Raw genomic sequence first — 10,961 nt, forward strand, 5'->3', positions numbered from 1 at the left:
AATTAGAATACTTCTCTTATAAGTTGCAATCCCGTAGATTAACTAGGATATGCGCCTACCCCTAGACAATTAATTCAACTGCTTAGTAGAATCATGTCGCGAGGTTAATATACGTAGTATATTTGTAGGATTCTGAACAAACGATCTCCATCCTAAATTCTTTCCTTCAAGAAACAACAAAATAAGGATTGGAGATCGACCACCTTCGATCTCTATCAAAGAGAGTGAAGGAGAAGTCTTCCTCGAAGGAAAGCTTCAATGGTGAACAGAATACTAAGACGATAGTTCAAGCCAAACTGGATATTCCCGTCCGATCTTCTCTATTCCAGGTTGGTCGCCTACTGTGAGATAGTTCTTTCAGCAGCAGTCTTCTTCCCATGCTAGAAATTCCAGGAATTCGAGCATAGGCGAGGTTCCCGATTATCGTGTATATCGGGGATTCTCGTCTCGCTCACTTTGGACCGTGGTCTCGCGTAATGTTTGGAGATCGTAAAAAACTCGAACACTGAATGCGTTAGAAATTCCGTAGAATTCTAAGCAGTCTGCGAAACCCCACCGAATTCGTCAAACGATATCGGCTGGTGGTCCTCGCTCGATTCCCGTAGAAATCGAGAATGGGGCAGGATTACTCCTCAACGACCGGGGGGGGCTTACGTCAGGTAGGACCCGAAGGTCCCCCCCGGTAGCGCTAGTCACCGAACGTGGGATCCTACAGAGAAATCTCTGTAGGATCTCCCCTTTCCCTCCCTGTAACCGTAAGGAGAGAGGGAATGGGGGAGGAATTGGATACTCGCTCGCCTTCCCAGTGGAACTAGCAGTTGGAGAAGAGTAGGAGCAGCCATCGCCTTTGCGGCGATGGCCTCTCAGAGTCTGGGAAAACGTATCGTCAGGAGAAAACGTTTTTCCCGCGGAGGGTTACGAACTCTCACGTAGGTAAGGGTCTGCCGCCACTGTGAACGCGTCTGGGTGGGGCTGATCGACACCTGACAGGAGAGAGCCGATACCGTCCTCCGACTCATTCCAGTCCTCGTCGAGGTCGAAACCTCTCAGGAGGACGAACCGAAGGTAGTATTTAAATACGGTGTCCGAAGACACGTAGAAACGCCGCTGTCGCAGTAGAGGAGGTGGAAGTAGCTTTGATCGACCGGCCAGAACTGAGAGAGCCTTCTTGTCCGGAGACGAGAGACTCTGGTTCGAGACAGAATCGGCAAGTTCCGATCGCGGCAGACCCACCGTCGGTTTGGGTTCCCTCTCGGGCCCCAAACGACTCGAGCAGAGACGTGGGCTCTGCTGGTGGGAGCGGCAATCCTTCCGCAAGGTCATTATGCTGACGAATCAGCTTAATGACTTCTGCAAAATTCCTCTGTATCTCGGGAGTAACCGCGTCTTGCGGAGTAGGACCGTCCAGTCCCTCCAACAAGAACAGATCCCGAGATACTCCTCCTTCAGGAGGAGGAACAGCGGCAGACCCCTGACGGTCGCCTCCAGCTACTTGCGCGTATGTCCTGGTCGGACCTAGAACCGTGCCTGGTCCATACGGCGTCATAGCGGGATCGCGAGCGGCGCACCTCTCGCGATCACTCATAGGTACCTCGCTCCTTCCGGTGTGAGCCCGAGGAGGTTGAAGGTACAGGAGAGGCAGACCTGACGCTCCCCCCTAGCTCGCTGGCAGGACCAGCGTGCTTGGAGGGCTGCTGCTGATCGTCCACCCGCAGGAGTGGCGATCGAGCAGCAGGCCTACTAGCCTTGCCGCTCGCCTGGGGCGAGAGGCTCGGCTGAGAACGTCGACGCTGATCTCTAGCGTCAGGCGAGCTGTTGCTGGTTACCGTCTCCCGCCCGGTCCCGATGGGAGCGGCGTCAGGTGACCTGCTAGGCTCGTTGTCGCGGTGAGACCGGCGAGCGTCCTCTCGGCGCGTCGAGCCGCTGGTACCAGCCAGGTAGCTGGTACCGACGACCGCGGGGACCCCTTCCTCGCCTCAACCCGTGGCTGGTCAGCGACCGTCACGTCAACCAGCCGAGCAGCCAGCTGGTCGCTGCGAGAGCGTCCACTGGCCTAGCGAGAGTCGTCTGCACGACACTCGCCAGCTTCTGCTCTGCGCTTCGGTCTTGGCGGCGAGCGAGCTCGAGTGTCAAAACTTTGGCTGGACGGTCTCGCGGGAGACCGTCCACTCGGTACTTCTCGCTAACGAGAAGCCGAGACGGATACTGGTTTAGCGGCAGAACCGCTAGAACCAGGCGAGGAAGTGCCAGCCGAAGCTGGTACTCCTCTGGTCCCCGTCTTCTTCTCCTTGGTAGAAGAAAAGACGGGCCCTGTTCCCGAGGGCGGGAGCAGGAGGACCAGCAGAAGAGCTCCCCGAAATCGCCGGAGCGAGACGGGCCCTTAGAAGGTCCCGAAGGAGCCTTCTTAGGGGGAAAAACCCGGGTTACCAGCTGGTCGCTGCAAGAGCGGCCGCTGGCCTGGCAAGAGTCACCTGAGCGTCTCTACACAGCCTTCTGCTCCGTGCCGCGTCTTGGCGCCGAGCGAACTCTGGCGCCGAAACTTGGCTGCACGGTCTCCCGAGGGAGAACGTACACTTGGGATCTCTCGCGAACGAGAGACCGAGCCAGAACCTGGCGTAGCGGCATCGCCGCTAGCACCAGCGGCGAGGAAGTACCAGAGCTAACCGATACTCCTCTGGTCCCCGTCTATCTCTTCCTTATGGAAGGGGAGACGGGCCCCGCTCCCGAAGGAGCAGGAGGACCAGCAGAATGGACCCCCCGTCCCAACCGGGTGGGACCGGCCCTTAGAAGTTCCGAAGGAGACTCTTGGGGGGAAGGGGGGAAGGCGCCTTCTTCTTCTTCGGCTTATGGGCCTTAGAAGTCGAAGGGAAGAGCAGCAGCAGACGATGAAGACGAAGATGACAGCTTCCTCTTCTCCTCTTCCTCGTCAGCTCACGCAGGACAGTCGTCAGGTCCTCCATCCAGGCCGGAGCCGGGGCTATTGCCGAAGCAACACGGCCCGACTGCACCTGTCCGGAAGGACCTGGGACTGGGGAAGACACACCGTGGGCAGGACCAGCATGGAGAAGGCACAGGAACCAGGAGCGACAGGAACAGCAACCAGCTCAGGAGCGGCAGGAACAGCGGCAGCGGTAGACCCAGAAGGGACAGCCAAGCCAACAGCGGAATCACATCAGCGGCAGGTACGGCAGGCCCAGCGATCGCCTCGTAGAATCATCGGCAGCCAGCGGAACCTGGTCCTGGCGGCCGGTCCAGGGGCGAGCTGCTGGAACAGCGGAAGTCTGGGGCAGGCAACACGAAGAAAACGGCGGCGGCGGCAACCCCACCTCGGTACGGCTGCGGCCCTAGTAGCGGCAGACGGCGTCATCGACACAGCATGGGGAGTGTAGACCAGGAGGGGGGGGAGCAGCATAAGCGGCCGTGGTAGTAGTGGAGACCGCCCCCAGACCTCGCTAGACGCTCGCAGCAGCCCGTGGATGCTAGGCACGCCCTGCCTCCGCGGTGGTCCATACCTGTCCAAGGTCGTCTCCCACGGATGTAGCACCTGCGGTAACATAGATAGATTAGTAAGAGGGTTTTCCCTCACGCACGGGGGGAAGACATGCCCCACCCCGAACGCAAGGAAGACCCCAAATACAAAATACAACGAAGAAGCTGAGCGGGGGGCAGGAAGGAAGACGAAGAATCGGATACCAAGGGAGTCGCGGGAGAGCTTTCCGACGACTTCCTGGCAGACCTTCGCTTCCCCTACCCCCGCACAGCAGTGAAAAGTAATATGAAAATGAAACAGAATACTGCCCTTGCGATTCACTTCATAGAACTTAAAGGGGAAAAGATCAATTCCCGGGTAAGAACGGAAACTTGATCCAATAATATGATGCTATCATAAAATATATATGAAAATGAAACAGAATACTGCACTTGCGATTTCACTTTCACATAAAAATAATCGTAAGGATCAATTCCCGGGTAAGAACGAAATTGATCCAAATTAAATTTCATGCAAATAAATAAATGAAAATGAAGAATATTGCAATTGCGAATCCACTTTCATTGCATTCTATTATACAAAATTAAAAGGCTCGTGCCGAGCGCAATCACACTCTCGGTAACGTAACGCACAGGGCAAAAATATAATGAAAAGAGTACTTACATTTTTCAATTACACACTTTCGCCCAAATACATGACTCGGCGCTGCGAGAGCGCGCCCGCCCTCGGCACCAGAGACATAATTCAAGGGTTCAATTCATGAAAAGAGAGGAAATCGCCGCATCTACGGCGATAACTCCATGTTGGTTCATAATTAAGTAATGAAAATGAAAACAGTGTACTTACAGTTTCATTTTCAAGTCAAACAAACCATTAGTAGAAAATGTTATTGTTATGATACAATAAAGTTTGTTCATACTTACCTGGCAGATATATATATAGCTGTATTCTCCGACGTCCGACAGAATTTCAAAACTCCCGCACACGCACAGTGGGCGGCCAGGTGGTTAGTACCCATTCCCGCCGCTGGGACGGCGGATATCAGGAATCATTCCATTTTCTATTCAGATTTTTCATACCACTGTCCCCTGAGGGGAGGTGGTGTACTTTAATTATATATATCTGCCAGGTAAGTATGAACAAACTTTATTGTATCATAACAATAACATTTTGTTCATGAAACTTACCTGTCAGATATATATATAGCTGAATCCCACCATGGAGGTGGGAAGGGACAGAATAGAAGGATTTAGGAAACAAACCTCAAGTGCAGATGATTGACATCTTGTTATTCCTTACCTGTTAGCATAGCTGACTTCTTGATTACTGTCACCGAAGTCTGCTTTTGCTTTACTAGAGTTGCCAACAAGGTAGTGACCTGTGTAGTTGGTGCGCTCTAGATGATCTGTCAACGGGGGCGTGACCACAATGTGACTAGACCATATTGACCATACTGTGAGGGCAACGAAGCTAAAACCACCACCTGACCTAACCTATCGAAGTTAGTCCCATAACTTCTAGGCTAACGAAAGGGAAAGCGCCTCAAGCGACCAACCCTTCAAAGTTAAAAGCACACCTATCCCTTTTTCTATAGGATAGGATTCGTGCTGCTTCCTGCCTCCAATAATATTTCTACGGATATGTATGGTCCTAGCGACTCGCAGATCTCTATGTCGTCTTTCATCCCGTCGAGTGTGAAGCGAACACAGAGTTGCTTCGCTCAAACGTGGCACTCAGGATATTACTGAGTGTCATGCTCTGTTGAAATGCTTCCGAGGCCGCGCCCTCACCTCGTGAGCACTTACTTTAAAAGGTTTCAAATCTTTGTTCAAACACGATGCGAATGAGCCTCTTAGAAAGCTCCTTAAAAAATAACGCCAGGGCGTTCTTCGACATGGGCAAGTCTGGTCTTTTTACGGAACACCGCAGATTGTCCGAATGACCTTGACTTTCTTTAGTTTTATCAAGATAAAACTTGAGAGCCCCGACAGGGCGCAGGACTCTCTGTGGCTCTTGCCCAATAATTTGTGGCATCCCCTTGTCTCCAGGCCTCTGGGCCAAGGGTTAGACGGGTTTTCGTTCTTAGCAAGAACGGAAGGCTTAGAGGACACCGAATTATGTCCTCTAAAGCCAAAACCTCTGATGATGGCTAAAACCTCACTAACCCATCATTGCCTTAGCTAGAGTGGTTAGAAAATTAGCCTTTCTGGTCACGTGTATTAAGTTAGCAGACAAAGAGGAGGTTCGAAATGCTTTGACATCAAGAACTTCAGACTACGTCTAAGTTCCATCAAGATTTCCGCAGACCTCAAAGATCGTGAAGGGCTTTGTTGTTTGACAGATCCGAATCTCTGAGCCTAGAGGCCGTCAACAAACATATTTTCCGTATTCTACAATCGTTGGGACTGTTAGCTTATCCCATACTTCAGACGGAACGGGAAGGCGGTAAAGTCATTCACAGAGGTCAGAGGTAGAGGAACAGTCATTCTTCCTGCCCTATGTCCAGAAACGGCCCACTCCGATTGGTACACTGCAAAATATGCAGCACTGCTTTGCTTTGGCAATGAGACTTGCAATTAATCTTGAAGATCCTCTCGCTTCTTGACAGTCTGAACGCATTCAGACTCAGAGCGGAGAGATTTTAGGTACCTCTCGAAGTGAGGCTGTTAGAGTAGACCGATTCTCTCGGGAAGGTCCTTGGAAGTGCTCTCTGAAGGACGTGACCTCTGTGAATCCAGCCTCTTCGAAGGCCAACATGGGGCGCATCAGCGTCTTTCTCACTCCCTCTGACGCCAGCGATTATCTTATTACATTTCCTAAGCTTTTGAATAGGGGAAAAGGGCTAAACCAACTACCTCCCATTCCATACTATAGGATGGCGTCTATTTGCTACCGCTCTCAGGATCGAGAATAAGGCGCAACGTAGAGGAAGCTTCTTTCGTCTTCAATATTGCAAATCTACGAAAGGACGTCTCCAAAGTCTCCACAACTCTCGACATACTTCTAAGCGAGGATTACTCAAAAGTCAAACGTCAGTAGTTGCTGCCGACGATCGAGAAGATCCGCACGGACGTGCAATCGTGTAACGAACCTCTTAAGGATCGTTACGTTCCGTGCCTATGCCGATAACCATCTCTCTTTTTCTTGGGATATGAGAGAGCTGCGGAATTATCTGAGATGATTGGGACCACTCGACCAAAACCTCACACTCTTCGAGGAATGGAGAGCCAACCAAATTGCTTCCAATTCTTTAGATTATGTGCCAGGACCTCTGTCCGGATGCCTGGCTCCCTCTCATTATCACCTGAGGTGATCCTTAACCCATTGAGAGACGTTAGAATTATCTCTAGATTCTTTGATGTTATTTCAGTTCTCCTGTAGGAAAAACTGTAGAGGTCTGAATTGCGTCTATTCAGGGAAACAAGCTCTCCAGCGAGGAAATGGTTCCCCAAGCAGACTCATCCATTCCCTCACTAAGCATTGCTTCCTTCCCTAATAAGGCTGCGCTTTGCATAAGCAGGAGAGCATTATTATAGTGCTATGCTGCGGTAGACTCGTACAGAATTCTGTTACAGTGCGGTAAGCAGCGCCGAACATGTCTAAGAGATATCTCTGTTGAAAATTTCTTAGCAAAATGAAGTCGTTTATTCATGATTACCAGAAATCTCACCCGAGGCGAAAGTCATGATTGTAGGGCAGAGATACGGTTCGTAAATCAATCCCGCGGGAGAGAGAGACGTAACCGACTGAGCAGTACAACGAGCTACCTAACACTGAGTTGGTGACAAGTGTGAACACTGTGACAGTTACAGGCAGCAGCTTATGTCACCTTCTCGCAGTCTTATGCCGAGTTGCCAGCTATTCTATTCATCTAAGGAATAGATTTTCCATTATTTGAACAGAAACTCTCAAGTTGGCATATCTAAGCGAAACAGAATTCGCTAATACAGAAGCTGATTTTGTGTTGTTCGTAACATTACGCTTAATTAACCAAATGTTTAAATCGGAAACTCCTGGAAAGTTGCCGGGAGTACCGATTAAAATATACTGCGTTTTTTCATCCACAATGACAGCAACCTCTCGTTTCGCACTATTCTGCCTGAATTACCAGCTACTCTCTTCTACGAAGGAATAGGTTCGTTACTATTCTCGATCATAAGAACATTCTCAAGCAGGCATATTCAAGCGAAACATAATCGCTACATGCAGAAGCTGAGTTGGTGTTGTTGTAACAATACCTTCAAGCATTGTACTTACACCGGAAAAACTCCTGGAAGTTTGCAGGAAGGACCGATTAAATACACTTAAAATAACAGTCCTTTCGGTTGCCATCTGTAGAGTAACCACGATATGCGTATATGACTTGAACTTTACATTAGTAATGACGAACGAAGATAAAATACCTAAGTATTGCAGTCACTTGAACATCTAATTCTCTACTACATTCTTTCCTCGACGAGGAGAGAGAGAGAATGGAAATCGACTGTCTTCATTCTCTTTGCCAAGAAAAGGAATAATATTATTCCAATGGAAATCCTCAAGTGAGAACCGAAGATCGAAAAGGAAAGTTCAAGCTTTCTTATGATATTTGACATAAGACTTCATGGACGTAGTCTATAAGTCTTTTTCCTGGATGAGCCTCTGACTACTAATGAATGAGAGCTCTTTCGAAATTTTGTTACTTCTCCGCTTATGCGATAAAATGTTATTAAGAACTTTGTCAATGAGAACTAACCCAATTGCATGACGGAAAAGTAATCCAGGAATTCGAGCATATAGCCTTCCCGATCCCGCAGAAATCGAGGAAGGGGCAGGATTCCTGATTAGAGACTGGGCTTACGACAGGAATGACCTTAATGTTCCCCTTCGGCACAGCGCAATCCCGAAAGCAGACGAGGGCGTTTTATGACACCGAAATCTGCTTACAGTTTTCCTGGAATTCATCAAGTGATGGATTCTCTTGAACGCTCCCTTCGTAGAAAGAGAAGTATACATCTTGACGAGACCAACTCCTTCCTCTACTTCGACGACGCTCTCTTTGAAGAGCGTTCTTGCAGGAATCCTGCCGAACGTCTTGATGCGTAGGACGCCTATCGTTCTGGAAGAACGTCCTGGCAAGTGCTCTACCGAGCGTCATGACGTGTAGGATGCCGAGCGTCTTCAAAAGCTGTCCTCGCTAGCGTCCTGGCGAGCGTTACCAGATGGTGTAAGACATCGAGCGTCTTCCAAAAAGCTTATCAATGTTTATGACGTCGAGCGTCTTCTGAAAGGCCACCCGAAAAGCGTCCTGGAGAGCCGCACACTGCTCCTGAAGTGTGAGAGCACTATAGGAAGACGTAAGGCTATCGTCTCCAAGACGGCCTTAAAGACTTTCGTTACCTTCTAACAAAGACGGTGGCCGCCTGTGTAACATTTTTGCGTCTTAGTAATGCAAGTGAAAATAATCCCAGACCACGCGCTCAAAAAGGAACGCCGAGCGTTCCGAAAGGCATCGTCGCGAGGTGCTTGCCGAACGTCCTGATTGCATTCTTTGAGCGTCTTGAAGAGCGTCCGGAATTCAAAAAAAATAAGTAGGATTACTTAAGCGGCTAATGAAGTTTCAAAATCCTGGCGGCGGAGGTAGTGGAAACAGGTGGTGTTTTCACTACCGCGACAGAGAAAAATCTGATAGAAAATGGGAATGATTCCTGATATCCGCCTCCCCGCAGCGGCGGGAATGGGTACTAACCACCTCCGCCGCCCACTGCGTTTGTGCCGGGAGTTTTGAAATTCTGTCGGACGTCGGAGAATACAGCTATATATATATCTGACAGGTAAGTTTCATTGAACAAAACACAATATAAACAAAGCATACGACGATGAAGCGGGCAGAGAGCGATGACGAACACGTCCTTCACACCCGCGGCCAAAAGCAAAAGTGATTTGTTTACCTCCCAGTCGCGCGACTGTCGGACAAGCAGTTTAACTACCGTTCTCCCCTTGTTCGAAGCTTACGACCGTCCAGCTTGCCGCTAGCTACTTCCTATTGTTAAAGGACCGATGGTTTGTATTACGTATCCGGAACAAATGACGAACCTACTGGGATAGGTTAGGCTACGCCGTGTTCATGGGTATGACTGGTTAGGTTCACGTCAATTAAAACCGTGGGAGTCTGTCGAGACCGACAAACAGGTTCCACCAATGAAAACAAACCAAAATTTTCCTAGAATGCCGTGTCCTGTCCTAGCCTGACCTCACCTTCCTAACCTTGACTTAGTAATGCGCTCTGCCCCGACATATTTACCCGAGGGGGCTTCGCCTCCCTTGGACCCTCCATGTAACGCTAACCATTGGAAACATTGAGTAATCGTTCGTCCAGGGGTAGGGGTGGTAGAGCCTGCTCCCATCGTTTTGGAAACAACACTAAAATCGTATGAACTGGCTGGCTCAAGACATGGATGCAGAGTATTGCCATACCTAGTCTGCTGTGGGTACGATACCCCACGTATTAGCTAGCATACAGGAGGTTGTCTGTGCCCCTACAGACTGGCCTGCTATACAGTAGCCTATTGTAATTTTAGGAAAGTTAATATTCTTGGAAACCTTTAAAATGTATTGAAATTGGAGGCAGCGTTAATATAAGGCGTTGCATCTGGGTACATTAAACCGCCTTACGTAGGTTAGCCTAGCCTACCTGTCCACCCTTACGAGGGATTGTTTATGGTCTGATATTTCGAGACATTCCGCGTCATTACGCATTCCTACACATACCCCTCATCAGGGACGCGCCAAAGGGCACCCTCAGGGATAAGGGCGGGAGCGGATTGCCCGGAAATGCCCTTCGAGGGGGAAAGGATGTTTGATCGTTACGATGCAATCGAGTCCCAAACTCCGAAAGACGTGACCACCAACTCACCTCCATACGGCGAAACAGGCCCTCATTGGGCGTCATACCCACGACCGGGGCGTCCCTTGGCACGCGGGGTAATCGTCCTCCCCAGTCAGGTCAGCCAGTCCCGACTACCGCATAGAAAGAGAGGCAAAAGGTCAGGGCACAAGAGTTATTCCCATTCGACAAATGTAAACAACGCTCAGTTTAGTACACGGCGCATTCTCGATGCCCCCGCGCTCAGGTGCTCGAGAATGTGACCCCGAAAATGTCAATAAAGGCGTATTCTTGACCCCCCGCGTGACGTCACAGCGATGGACGCTTGGTATTCAAATGGTGCATTTCTCGGAATATTTTCGTTAAGGAAATAAAATATCAATTCGAATCGTGCGAATGAACTCTTCTAAAGTCGATTAATTCAATCTCGACGCCAAATTGGCGGGGAGTTTCGAAAACAATCGCCGAATGATTTATATCAGCGTCTCCGTCTACCGTCGAACTCCAACCACTTCCCCTCCCCCGACCCCCTCCATATTTCGGGAATTGTATGGAAAGTCTTATATAAGGAAATGATCACAACCAGGCAATTAACAATGACGCAAC

The 10,961-nt window shown here is 49.7% G+C and overlaps 1 protein-coding gene across 1 annotated transcript in view; it reads right to left on the reverse strand.

The window, feature by feature from the left end:
- The window catches only part of LOC135225582 (gastrula zinc finger protein XlCGF57.1-like), a 30,787-nt gene extending 20,176 nt beyond the window's left edge, over nt 1-10,611 (reverse strand). The window contains exon 1 of the mRNA XM_064264862.1: nt 10,386-10,611. The gene's annotated coding sequence lies outside the window, so the exon portion shown is untranslated. The remainder of the gene's footprint in view (nt 1-10,385) is intronic.
- Between the last annotated feature and the right edge of the window lie 350 nt (nt 10,612-10,961).

The sequence above is a fragment of the Macrobrachium nipponense genome, chromosome 13 (genome assembly GCF_015104395.2).
Source record: "Macrobrachium nipponense isolate FS-2020 chromosome 13, ASM1510439v2, whole genome shotgun sequence".
Classification (NCBI taxonomy): Eukaryota; Metazoa; Arthropoda; class Malacostraca; order Decapoda; family Palaemonidae; genus Macrobrachium; species Macrobrachium nipponense.